At 42.2% G+C, this 14,425-nt stretch overlaps 1 protein-coding gene across 4 annotated transcripts in view; it reads left to right on the top strand.

Annotated features, from left to right (window-relative positions):
* kank1a (KN motif and ankyrin repeat domains 1a) overlaps positions 1-14,425 on the top strand; it is a 226,973-nt gene that overhangs the window by 25,017 nt on the left and 187,531 nt on the right. The window lies entirely within an intron of this gene.

The following is a 14,425-nucleotide window of genomic DNA, read 5'->3' as shown; positions in this document are numbered from 1 at the left end:
AAGGAGCGCCAAGATTTTATTGGGAGGTGGGGGGCGGGAGGGTAGGTAGAAAGGATTATGATAATATTAAGAACTTGTGTAGATAAAAATTTAAAGCTTTTTAAGTGTAACTGCGGGTTCCTTACTTGTAGCTGGAAGAATTTATAACGGGGGAAAATAAGAAAATGACACAAAAATTAAACAATGACTTTATGTGCTACTTCATGGCAGAAGTCACAAAAAAATGTCAGAAATATTAGCAAGCCAAGGATTTGGAGAATGAGAAACAATGGTCAGAAAATGGCAGTAGACGTTGATGAGCTTGAAATTTGATGAATCGATGAAGTAAATGAAGCAGAGGAACGAGTGTCGAGATGCAGGGAAATGCTTTGTTTGCTGCTATCCAGTCAAATCATACTATACATGACTACAATTAAGTCATACACAAGACCAACAGGTGGTGAACATAGTGCAGGACATAATGTTATAGCGTTACAGCCTTGGACCCACAGTGGATAAAATAAAGTGTAGGGGACACAGTGCGGTAAGTTGGAAGGTAGACACAATATGCTGGAGTAACTCAGCGGGACAGGCAACATCTCTGGAGAAAAGGAATGGGTGACATTTCAGGTCGAGGCCCTTCTTCAGACTGATGTAAGGGGAGAGCGGGATAGAGATAGAATGTAGTCGGAGACAGTAAGACTGGTGGGAGAACTGGGAAGCGGGAGGGGATGGAGAGAGGGAAAGCAAGGATTTTTTGAAGTTAGAGAAGTCAATGTTCATAGCGCTGGGGTGTAAGTTACCCAAGCGAAATATGAGGTGTTCCTCCAATTTGCGCTGAGCCTCACTCTGACAATGGAGGAGGCTCAGGATAGAAAGGTCAGATTGGGAATGGGAGGGGGAGTTAAAATGCTGAACAACCGGGAGATCAGATAGGTTAAGGCGGTAAGTTGAAAGATTGGCACCACACACTTGGATCATGAGAGAGCTGTTCAGTAGCCTGATAACAGTGGGGAAGAAGCTGTCCTGAATCTGAAAAACATGGATGGGTGACGCTGAGGGTCAGGACCATTCAGAAGGATTGTGGGGGGAGGAGGAGAGATAGCAAGCGGGAAGAGAGGAGGGGTGGGGAAAGGGCCTGGCAAGTAATGGGATGATACAGGTGAAGGGGGGCTTCTTATAGGCAGATGGTGGACAAAAGCCAGAGATGAAATGGCAGAAGGCGAGACACAGAAGGATTGAAAAATTGCAAATTGTGAAGCTACAGAAAAGAATGTAGGTAGGAGGGAGGGGAAAAATGGATGCAAGTCCAGGTGGGACACAGTGGAGAGGGGTTGGGGGGAAGGAGGGGGAGGGTTTTGTAGTTGCTTAAAATTGGAGAATTCAATTATTATACCGTTGGGTTATAAGCCTCACAAGCAAAATACAGATGTTATTCCTCCAGTTTGCATGTGGCTTCACTCTGGCAATGGAGAAGTCGGGGACTGAGGGGTCACTATGGGAAAGGGAGTTAAAGTGTTTGGATACCGGGAGATCCAGTTGGCGGACTGAAAGCATGTGTTTGGTGAAATAATCAGCGAGTCTATACTTGGTCTTGCTGGCAAAAGTACCTGGGAAGGGGGTGATTTGGGTGGGAAGGTATGAGTGAACCAAGGAGTTGTGGAGGGAGTGTTCCCTGCAGAAGGCGAAAACGGATGAGAATGAAAAGATGGGACTTCTGGGATCATGTTGCAGATGATGGAAATGGCGGAGGATGATGAATGGGATGTGGTGGCTGGTGGGGTGACAGTTGAGAACTGGGGGAACTCTTGTACATTAATATTTGCAATTCCTTGTATTCACAAAAAAATGGGTGTAGGTTCTTTAGGATTTGGATAATTTCTTGAATAGACCTGATAAACTACTTTTTCTCTTGTTAAAACTGGTCTTTTTCTGAAAGTTAATCCTGGCCAATATTTCTCCTTGCTCTTTTCAAACTCGGTGCAGAGGTTCCTACATTACAGTTTTGACACTCAACGTTTCAACAGTACTTCACTGACTAAAAAGCATCTTGATGTTTTACCCAGTCTTTTACCCAGAGTAGGGGAATCGAGGACCAGAGGACATAGGTTCAAGGTGAAGGGGAAAAGATTTAATAGGAATGCAAGGGGTAACTTTTTCACACAGAGGGTGGTGAGTGTATGGAACAAGCTGCCAGAGGAGGTAGTTGATGCTGGGACTATCCCATCGTTTAAGAAACAGTTAGACAGGTACATGGATAGGACAGGTTTGGAGGGATATGGACCAAGTACAGGCAAGTGTGACTAGGGTAGCTGGAACATTGTTGGCCGGTGTGGGCGAGTTGGGCCGAGGAGCCTGTTTCCACTCTATGACTCTATGTGATTGAAACAATCGTGATGTATAAAATGAGCAGCTGTGTTCCAACCTCTCTGTTCTTTCATATTGCAGATCTGAATTTACTTGCATGAATTCCTTCAGTGAATAGGCTGTAGCAAGCATAATGGCTTTCAGGTTTTTTGTTAAGTCATATTTAAACTTTATCTAATGAGGAGCCAATATTCAACTTGAGCATAACTATAAATGTACTGTGTGTAGTTTTGATCTCCACATCATAGGAAACATGTTGGGGCAACAGGGTGCTGGAAGTGCAGAACAGATTTGTTACTATTTTGCCGCAAAAGAGTAGAAGATACTTTAAGCTATTTTTTAGTGCAGAAAATGGCCTGATGAGGTGGAGGTAGTACCAATGGTTAAGAATTTAATAGCAGGAAATTTTTTATGGAGTGAAGCTTTTTTTTTCCTAATGCCTGTGAGCCTGTGGAATGTGTGCCAGAGTTAATCATTAAAACAGAGACCACACTAACTTTTAAGACCAGGTCAGATAGGCAGTTCAAGGAAGGTCGGGTGGGGGATGCAACAAAATGAGAACCTTGTGGTAAGGAAGACTGATCATGTGCAGAAAAGATCCCTTGTTTAGACCAAGCAATCTGTGCGCAGATGATACCCTACGCGTGTGTGTGAGATTGTATATTTATACTTGTTCTATAGTACCGGGTGGGGGGAAAAAATCTGTTACAGTCACCAAATAGCATTCGCTGAATGTGACCGTACTACTCTCGCCAAGCACAATTTGAGATGGTCTGTGATTCTTGTGCTGGTCCGCTTGCTGTGTCTGTTATCCAGTTTGCTGCAGTGCCCTTGAGTGGTTTCACTCTTATCTGTGTGACTGTAACAGAACATCCCCATTAGTGATATCTCGTCTATCAGAACTTGGCTATCTGACCCAAGGCCAACCAAACAAGACAATATGTGATGAATAGTGAGTCAGATTTGGAACAAAAATGTCCTTGAGTTGGGTCAGCTCGTTTTTTTAAAGGAGAATTACAATTTGATTTGACTTGTAGGTTGTGTGCAGGATAGGGGCTCTCAGCTGAGTCAGGAGGTACTGATGGTTCTGAGGCTTGGGAAATAACCATGGTGTTTACCTCCTGTGTCACAGATGGAGGCTATGCAGCATTCCACGGGTCCAATTCCCCTTTATTATTTCCTTGTAACCCTGTGATAAGTTCCCTTCTGTCCAGGGAACCAATTAACCTACCAAAAGGTTCAAAGGTCAGTTTATTGTCACGTGTACCAATTAAGGTACAGTGAAACTCGAATTACCATACAGCCATACTAAAAAAAAACAACAAGTCACACAACTACATAAAAATTAACTTAAACATCCACCACGGCAGATTCCCCACATTCCTCACTGATGGAAGGCAATGAAGTCTAAACTTCCTATTTATTGGGTTATTGGGAAGAGAGGATAACTGAGCATTTGGGGAATCCAACTGGCTCATAGCATGACCACTCAGCAATAAGGATTGAATAACTGCTATGCCACTGTCCTCAAATAGTGGTCAGGTGAAGTAGTGGTCTGTGGCTAAAACCTGCAGAGATCCAGTGGTGTATCACTGGGCACCCTGGAAGCAGATATACATGTATGTAAATAGAGGGTGTATGATTAGTATGTTCACCAATGATGTAAAAATCTAGTCATAGTCTTACAACGTGGAAGCAGGCTCTTTGGCCCAATGTTTCCACACCAGCCAACATGTCCTGTCTGCACTCGTCCCATCTCCCTGTGTTTGGCCCATATCCCTCTAAACCTGCCCTAACAATGTGCCTGTCTAAATGTTCCTTCAATGTTGTGATAGTACCTACCTCCTCTGGCAGCTCATTACATACACCTACCACCCTTTGCGTGAAAAAGTTACCCCACCAATTCTTATTAAATCTATCCCCCTCTCACCTTAAACTTATGTCCTCTGGTTCTTGATTCCCCTACTCTGGGCAAGAGACTGTGCTTCTACCTGGTCTATTCCTTGTGATTTTATACATCGGTAAGATCATCCCTCATCCTCCTGCACTCTGGGAATAAAGTCCCAGCTTGCTTAACATCTCCCCATAGCTCAGGCCCTCGAGTCCTGGCAATTGGAAATCTACACTGCACCAATTCCAGCTTGATGACATCTTTTATGCCTAAAACTGAATTTGATACTCTAAATGCGGCCTCAACTATGTCTTCTACAACTACAACATGATCTTCCTACTTCTATACTCAGTATTCTGACTGATGAAGGCCAATGTGCCAAAAACCCTTTTGACCACCCAATCTACCTGTGATGCCACTCAACGAACCATGTACCTGCATTCCCAGATCCCTCTGCTCTGCAACTCTCCCCAGAGCCCCACCGTTCACTGTGTAGGTTCTGCCAATATTGGTGCTCCCAAATTACAACACCTCTCATTTCTCCATATTAAATTCAATCCATCATTCCTCAGCCCACATGCCCAACCGATCAGGATCCTGGTGCAATTTTTGACAACCATATTCACCATCTACAATACCACCCACTTGGTGTGATCTGAAAACATCCTAACCGTGCTGTGTTGTTGCTGCTGGTAATGAGAATAGCCATGGCTACATGAATGAAATTGGAGTAGAGATGGCTGGGGCAAGGGAGGGGAAGAAATCTAGTAAAATTGTACAAAATTGAGGGGTATTCATAAGAGATTTCCATTGTAGTGGCCTCCAAAAACAGAGGCTACACATTTAAGGTTGGTTATAGGAGGTTTATAGGGGATCTGAGCATTATCTTTCTCACCCAGAGGGTAGTTTCGATCTGGAATACACTGACAGAATGGTGAAGGTAGAGACTCTAATATGTAAAAAATATTTGGATGAGCATTTGAATTGCCCAGCTCTAACAGATTGAGGGCCAAGTGCTCGAAATCACAATTAATATAGATGAGCATTTAATGGCTGGCATTGTGGACTAAGGGCCTGTTGCTGTGCTTTCTAACTCCATAAATCTCAGTGAAAGCTTGAAGACGGACACAACCATAAGTTAATACAGGGCTGATTCGCTCTAGAGCCTGGTACTTGGCCTGAGCTCAACAGGACCAGACAATGTATTGGAGTTGGGTTCAAATCGGGCTTGGGTTGGTTTTTGTTTGACTGTTGTTAGTTTCAATCTGCACCCAAAAGGCCTCTTTAATCCCCGATGCCACTGTGTCCAAAGTTCCCCGATAATCTAGCTTTGGTCTACCGTTCCTCGCCCGCCTATTTATAATATCTACAGACTAGAGATCTGCTTTAAAATTTCATTCAAAACCAAAAATTGTGGATGGAGATATGAAATAAAAATTTAAATGTTGGAACAATTCAATAGATTGAACAAAATCTGAGGAGAAAAAGGGCCTTTATAGTTCTAATTTGGGTCCAGTTGGTCTACTCTGATCAGCAAAGTAACAATTTTTCATTGACAGTGTGTTCAATTGCCATTTATTCATTATTTACATTGGTCACCAATACTCGTGTTTAGCTTCTGTGAAGAGCACTTGGCTTCAGACCTCACAACCTTGTTTGTGAAGTAGTGTGACATATGGAAGCCCTGGTAAAACTGCACTCAGTCAGCATCAAAGTGCAAACTTTTGCAAGGAACAGGGTCTTCCCTCACACAAAGAAGGATAGTTGTTGGAAACCAATCAATCCTAACCCAGGACTGAACTCCAAAAGGATTGTACTGGGGCCAATCATCTTCAGCTCTTAACGATTTTCCTTCCATTAAGTTAGAAATGGGGGCATTTATCAATAATCTTACAATGTTCAATTCCCTTTGCGACATTTCAGCAAATGATAGTGGGAACTAATATTGTCGCAAAAATCCTAAACAATGACTAAGTGCAGCAAGAATTTCCAACCAATTTATCCTTGATGTTCAATGGTATGGACATTGCAGAGTCCACTGCTATCAACATCCTGTATATCACCATTGACCAGAAACTCAGCTGGGCCAGCAACAAACTGTGGTTACACCAGCAGGTCAAAGGCAGAATATCTTGTGGTGAAAGCTTGGCCTCCTGACATCCCCAAGACGTTTCGGCCATCTGCAAGGCAAGAGTGGAATGGAATGCACTATGCTTGCTTGGATGGATGCAACTTCAACAGCAGTCAAACTTTTTGTAAACCACAACAAAGTAGCTTGGTTGATTTGGTGTCTAGTTTATCACTGTAAACATTCCCTCTAGTGGAAGCAGTATGTGCCTCGGCAAAGTCAACTGCAATCACTGTTCCTATAGCGCCTCCCAAAGCTGCAAGCTCTAGCACACGGTAAAACACCATTTCATCCAAGATGCACACCATTCAATGTGAGAGCTGGGGGGAAATATCATCACTTCGGTGTTGATGTATTTCAATTTTGGAACTCTCTGCCGAACAAGCATTTTGGGATCAACTTCACCCAGAAGGAAAGCAATTTTTCAGAAAGGTTCCTTGCCACCACCTTACAGAAGAACAATTGGGGGTGGATAATAAAAGCTGGCCTGGCCAACCGCCCTGAGCTTGAAATGTGAATGACCAATTTTTCTGTGGGATGTGCACATATCCAGCGCAACCAACATTTATCATTCATTTCTAATTTCCATTGCTAATTTGGGTTGCTGAACTGTTGGAATTTGTATGTAGTGGTTTGAGACAACTGAATGGACTAAATCATTTCAAAGGGCAATTCTGATTCAGCACAGTACAGTGCATCGGAGGTTGTATTGTAAATCAGATGGGGTAAGTGAGCAGACTTCCTTCCTTGAAGGAATATGAATCTGGCGGCTTTTTAAGTGGTAGTTGTGGTTAAAATTGCATTGCAAATTTCAAAGTTGCTACCTGATAACTTACCTGAGAATTTAAATCTGGTTATTTTGGGATTAGATTTAATAATCCAGAGGGACTAGTGTTTGCAAAGCAAGGGGCAGTCCAACGATGTGGAGACCAGTTCTGTCATTTAGAATTTGCAAAGCACACTTCATGGCTGAAGTTTGATAGAGGAATTTTAAACCCCAGCAGCGAGCGAGCAGAGCCGGTGTGGGGGGGGGTCCTGGCATTGAAGCAGTTGATTAAGTCGCTAGTTTTTCAAGACATGAGACCTTTTTTCCACGGTAATATCAATGGTTATTTTGAAAAGAACATTTGCAGAAAACACCAACCGACAGTTAATGCCCCTCCTCCATCCTTCCCAAGGTGACCGTAATTTATAATTTTTACTAACTGGACTAATTGACATTCTACCTTTTGAGGCAGCCATTGTTTTCACCCTAGTAGTAATTTGTTACTTTAAACAATGAGTGAATGTTGCAGCATTAAGTACTCTATTTCCCAAAATTGCATGTTTTTCGTGTGTGTGTGTGAGAGAGATTTTTACTGGCTGCTCTTTTGGCCTGACCAAATTCCATGCATTCCACAGGTAATCTACTCTCGGGCTTCTGACTGTTGACTCTGGTTGATATATTCGGAGAGGTTTATGACATGCTTCCTGTGTAAGAAGCCTTCTCTCATTGACATGCCTTCTCTCATTGCCCCACCTTCCCATTTGGGTTGAACTTTCTCACCATATGCACCATTTTACAAGTGAACAAGAGGAGTTTGGGTGGAGCAGTCGTGCAGCTTTTGCAGCCGTGAACTCACAGCTCCAACAATCTGGTTTAGTCTTGACCTCTGTCTGTGTGGAATTTATATTCCACCATTCTCCCAGTGACCACCCAGTTTCCTCTGAGTGCTTCAGCTTCTTCTCAAAGTGCACGCTGGTAGGTTAATTGACTGCTTTAAATTGTCCCTAGTGTACGGGTTACTGACTGAGGGGTGGGGTGGGGAAGGGAGTTGATTGGAATGTAAAGGAATGAAATAGTATTAGTATAACTGGTGCTTGATGCTGCATATTCAGTGGACCAAAGAGCCAGTTTCTGTTCAGCATGATTCTTTAACCCTATGACAATAAAATTAAAACATTTTTTTAATGCTTTAACACTTTCCTTGTCCCTTGAGCTGCTTCAGCATTATCATAGGAATTAAATGTTACTACTTGGAGGACCTAGGAAGAAGAGATTACTAACATTTAAGAAATATCTTTCCCATTCCCAATACTCACAGCCTTGGTATCAAACTCCAGAATACAGTCCAAATTGAATCCTGGTTTTATTTTCCATCATCTCTGCTTCCAGAGTGTCAATATCACCAACAATCTTTGGTTATTTTTAATTGGTTCAGATTATCTTGAAACTTGATTGGATTGTCAACTCACAGATTATTTTTAAAAATTCACTAGAAATTCGGAAATTGTAAACATTGTACTCTCAATTAAGAACTTGTTTATTTTCCCACTTTGCCTACAAATGGTATATCACTTTCAAATGTAAAATTCTGCAGTAATGCTTATCCAAATAGGGTCATCATTGAGGTAAGGAATGGGTGACGTTTCGGGTCTCGACCCTTCTTCAGACTGGGTCTCGACCCGAAACGTCACCCATTCCTTCTCTCCCGAGATGCTGCCTGACCTGCTGAGTTTCTCCAGCATTTTGTGAATAAATACCTTCGATTTGTACCAGCATCTGCAGTTATTTTCTTATACTAATCATTGAGGTAGATTCTTCCAGTTCTCAGTTTGATCATGTGTGATGTTGCAGTGAGTTAGCTTATCACTGGACCTCTGATATGGAGAAACTGTTTAAATCCCAAGGACAGTAAACCCTACAGACATCTTTAAAATGGATGTTGGTCATAGTGAACGGACCAGGGCCAGGGTACCGCTGACCTTCACCACCAGGTTGTCTGCTGATGCCACCCCTGGTGCACATGGCCTTTCAGGCTGGGCTGCCAATGCCATACATGGCCTGCAACGCCTTCTAGGCTGAACCTACTGCCGCCTTCACCAGCTCACACAGTTTCCTCGGCCACTTCCAGGCCGTGCCTGCCACCGCCATCCTTTATCTGCACCCTGCGGGCTGTGACCAATGACTGCCCATCCTCGCCAGGAACAAACTCCCCTGGTTTCTAGGCCCAGTTCCAGACAGAGTCTGAAGTCTCAACGCAAAATGTAAGTTATCTATTTTCTCCAGGGATGTTCCCTGACCTGTTGAGTTACTCCAGAACTTTGTGTCTTTTGGTATTAACAGACATCACCAGTTCTTTGTTTCTACAACTTACACAATCTATATACTAAAACTCTCGTTTGTTTGTTCCTGAACTACAGCCAAAATGGTACATGATAGCGCGACAATTTTAGGCCCACCTTACTCATTGTCGTCCCTTTGGTGCTAATGGAAGAAGTTTAATTGAAATCAGTATTATATTTAAAAAGTTATTCACATTTTAAAGTTTAAATCTATCTCCTAGGGAGCCAGGGGGGGAGGGAGGGAGTAGAGGGGAGGGGGAGGAGGGAGGATAAGGGGGGTTGAGGGGGATGGAGTGGGGGGAGGGGGAGGGAAGGAGGGGTGGAGGGAGGAGAGGGAATGGGGGAAGGGAGGGGGGAGAGGAGGGGAGGGGGGGAGAGGGTGCTGCACCAATGCAGGAGAGGTTTGTGCCCAACGGGTCCACTTGGTCTAGTAATACTCTATTACTTGGTAATCCCTTACTCGGTTATAGTGGACAATTGTCAAAAACGGACACCGTTCTTCCCTCCCATGGTCCGTTATAACAAGGGTGTACTGTTTACACAAGCCAATGTTAACAGGCTTATCAACACACCTGAAATCTGGTTCCTCATTAAGCACAAAACCTCACTGGTTTGTGCGTTTCCTTCCAGTGCAGTCCTCCAGTACTAAAGTACTGACAAGCAGGTGCATTGGGTGAATGCTAAGCTGAGTGAATAGCGCTGATAGCAGTCATCCAAAATACTGAAGCTTGACATTTTACTTGTATTGTTGTCGGAAGCCACACAATTTGGCTATGGATTAACATACCAGGGAGAGGCCCATGGCTTTAACATGTAATTATAGTGTATAGCTGTAAATGGCAGGGCACTTTAAAGCTCTAAAGTCAAAGGTAGATTACTTGATTTTAGATTCTTTTTGCTAATGTAAATATACTTTAGTACTCCATGGAATGGGTTTTAACTATCCTACATTTCATCTACGTTGAGGTTCCTACTCAAACATACCAAGTATTTGGATACGGTACAGTATATCAAACATTGCATTGTCTTGGATAAGCAACAGGAAGGTACAATGGAGAGAAAATTGCTTTCATTTTGTTGTCTGAATTCTGGAGCACATTCCCTCTCCCAACATCACTGAGGTACCTTCACTGGAAGGACTGCAGTTAAAGAAACACTACTCATCACAACCTTCTTAAAAGTAATTGGGCATGGGCCATAATTGTTTCAATAAATTAAATAATTCTTTGCTGGGGATAGAAATGAACCAGTAAATTTCAGCAAAACAAACATTTTTTTAATTTCCTTCTCAAAAGAAGGAATGACAGTAGAAAACTATGTATATGGTGAATTAGTGTCAGTGTTCAAGTCCATCTATCTATTGTGTCATTGATATTATTTTCTTATATAGGGATTAATGCACGCGCACTATTCATAGTTCTGTCATGAGGATTATCAGACGGACAAGAAATATTCAAAGATGTGCTCATTGACGTGGCACATCTGGGAATTCTTGCATCTGGTCTTTTTTAAAAGTGCTGAATGAATTCAACAGGTCAGTCTGCATCTGTGAAGGGGATGGACAGACAATACTTGACTACGCCTCCCTCTGGAAGGCGACTCCGGTCAAAGCAGCCACAGCCAGACATTAAAATAGTTTTTCTTTCCACGAGTGGTAGTTCTACTCAATAACCAAAGTCTGTAGTTTCTTTTTTTGCTCTGGTTTATATTCACCCACATGTTTAGACCGTAATGTTGTATCCTTATTGTTTTGATGTGTTTATGCTTTAATTGTTAACTGTATGTTTGTGTTGTCATTTGAGAGCGGAGAACCAAGGCACATTCCTTGTATATGCACATACTTGGCCAATAAACTTATTCATTCATTAAGTCTAATAAAAGGTCCTGACACAAAATGTCTTTGCACTCTCCAGATGCTTCCTGCCTGCTGAGTTCCTCCAGCATTTTACTTTTATCGCTCATGATTTCACTATCTGCAGTTGCTTGTCTCCAATCTCTGATTTGTGTGTGGTCAAATTGAAGACTGGGCATTCAGGAAGGTGTCGCGAAACTTGAGTCCTTGCATGAGGAGCTCACAGAAGCCTTTCTTAAGTATTGAAAGGATGATGCCACTTCACTAACCATGCCTGTCAGGTTGCTCCTGCCCGTATATCAAAGAGGTTTCCACATTGGCCTTGACAACCACCTCGGAATTCAAAAACGCAAATTGCTATAATCTTCAATCCTGAACAACCTCCAAAAGTAAAGGAGTAAAATAACTTGCTGCCTGGCTGGGATTTCTGTTGTGCCAGGGCATGTTTGCACATTTCTCGAGGCATGCATAGGATGACATTTAGAAGGTAGACACAAAATGATGGAGTAATTCAGCGGGACAGGCAGCATCTCTGGAGAGAAGGAATGGGTGACGTTTTGGGTCGAGACCCTTCTTCAGACTAATGTCAGGGGAGTATGCGGGACAGAGATAGAATGTAGTCAGAGACAGAAAGACTGGTGGGAAGGGGGAGGAGATTGAGAGAGAGAGGGAAAGCAAGGGCTATTTGATAGAGGTCAATGTTTATACCACTGGTACCCAAGCGAAATATGAGGTGCTCTTCCTTCAATTTGTGCTGGGCTTCACTCTGACAATGGAGGAGGCCCAGGACAGAAAGGTCAGATTGGGAATGGGAGGGGGTGTTGAAGTGCTGAGCAACCGGGAGATCAGGTAGGCTAAGGCTGACTGAGCGGAGGTGTTCAGCGAAAGGATTGCCGAGCTTGCGCTTGGTCTCAACGATATACAGGAGTTGACACCTGGAACAGTGGATACAATAGATGAGGTTGGAAGAGACCAACAGAATTTCAGTGCCAATCCACACATACTCAATGTATGCTAAGGAATGATATTGACAATGGTAGTTCATCTGTGAGAAGTGGCAATAGTTCATTAAAAAAAATTGTGTGTGATGGGAGAAGAAATGGGCACTATCCAGTGTTTTTATTTACATCTTAAAACACATTAAATTTAAGTTGGTGCAACTTGGGAAGATGATTCTTCAGAATTTAAAAAAAAAGATATATTCATTTGAAATTTCAAGTTTAGCAGTATTTCCAGCGTTTGAATTCCACTTTAAATAAACTTCCCAATTTTTATTTGTTTGGAAAGTATGAATTTCTGTGAAGAAAAAGGCAACTCTCATCCATATGCCCCAAATATTGTCTTTGGTACAAAATCGAACTGCAATGAAAGAATCTGCATTAAACGTAACTTGAAATTTTCAAGTTATGTATTAACATGTAACAGCTTATCTTTTTTAACACTTAAAATGTTACAGAAGGGCTGAATGCTGGAAAATAGGATTAGTATGCATGGGTTCTTGAAGGCCACACAGATACAGTGAGCCAAAGGACATGTTTCTATGCTATGACTAAGTTATAAACTACTCAAGCTAAATCATTTCTACGGAGGAAGTGATCTGAAAATGATATAGCTTCTAATATTGTGAGAATTTCAGGGAAGAGTGCAGTCAAGCAAAATTTGTAAATAAGAAAATTAAATATCCAAGATCCTTGTTAATTATTGCTGCCTGTGATCTAATTAGCATGCGATGTTCCTCTCAAGAGTTTTGCTTTGGAATGCAAACAATGCCTTTTTTAAAACACTTTCCTTTTTAAGATAGCGCTTGTCCTTGAGAATCTTGGTTTCTTTTTTCATTCCAACCACGTGACTATTTTGAAATTTTCAACAGTCAAAACAAAACAGCTTTATAAAACCCACAGGCTGCATTTTGCTTTGTGATTTAACAGTACATCTAGTTGGCTTGAAGTTCAGTTACCTCTTCCGTTGTTTTATCAAAAGCCACTTTACACCATCTAAGCCTTTTCTTTGCATGCCTTTTAAGTTAGCACTAAACCGACTACTGAATCCTTTGAGCAGCAATATTTCACATTCGCCTTTTGGAAACTCCCTAAAATGTCACTTAATAGATATAAGGAGGGGGGAGTTGACCATTATTTTTGGGAAGTGCATGAAAAATCATCTTTCTGAAATGGCTATTTTTAAATGTGTAACTTTCTTTGATAGAGGAATGTGGGAGAGGGAAATGGATTGAAGAATTGAATTGCATTCTTTTTTTAAAACATCCATAAATTTAAAGATGAAAATGAGGGGATAATTTTTTTTCCAGCTAAATCTTGCTGAATGTGCAATATACCAGCAGTATACCTTTGCTTGCCAAGAAGCTTACTTTTTTACAAAGGACTCTACGCATTTGTTACTTCATTTATTTCAGTATAGGAGTAAAGAGGTTCTTCTGCAGTTGTATAGGGTCCTGGTAAGACCACATCTGGAGTATTGTGTACAGTTTTAGTCTCCTAATTTGAGGAAGGATATCCTTGTAATTGAGGCAGTGCAGCGTAGGTTGACGAGATTGATCCCTGGGATGGCGGGACTGTCAGCTGAGGAAAGATTGAAAAGACTAGGCTTGTATTCACTGGAGTTTAGAAGGATGAGAGGGGATCTTATAGAAACATATAAAATTATAAAAGGACTGGACAAGCTAGATGCAGGAAAAATATTCCCAATGTTGGGAGAGTCCAGAACCAGGGGCCACAGTCTTAGAATAAAGGGGAGGCCATGTAAAACTGAGGTGAGAAGGAACTTCTTCACCCAGAGAGTTGTGAATTTGTGGAATTCTCTGCCACAGAGGGCAGTGGAAGCCAAATCACTGGATGGATTTAAGAGAGAGTTAGATAGAGCTCCAGGGGCGAGTGGAATCAAGGTATATGGGGAGAAGGCAGGCACGGGTTATTGATTGTGGATGATCACAATGAATGGCGGTGCTGGGTCGAAGGGCCGAATGGCCTCTTCCTGCACCTATTTTCTATGTTTCTATGTACTTAAAATGGTAAGTGCCAGGTCATGCAACGAAGAAGCATGGTATGTTGAAGCTAAAGCTTTCTTGTTTCTTGGTTCCTTTCTA

The sequence above is a fragment of the Rhinoraja longicauda genome, chromosome 3 (assembly GCF_053455715.1).
Source record: "Rhinoraja longicauda isolate Sanriku21f chromosome 3, sRhiLon1.1, whole genome shotgun sequence".
NCBI classification, from domain to species: domain Eukaryota; kingdom Metazoa; phylum Chordata; class Chondrichthyes; order Rajiformes; family Arhynchobatidae; genus Rhinoraja; species Rhinoraja longicauda.
This window is presented reverse-complemented; position numbering and strand designations above follow the sequence as displayed.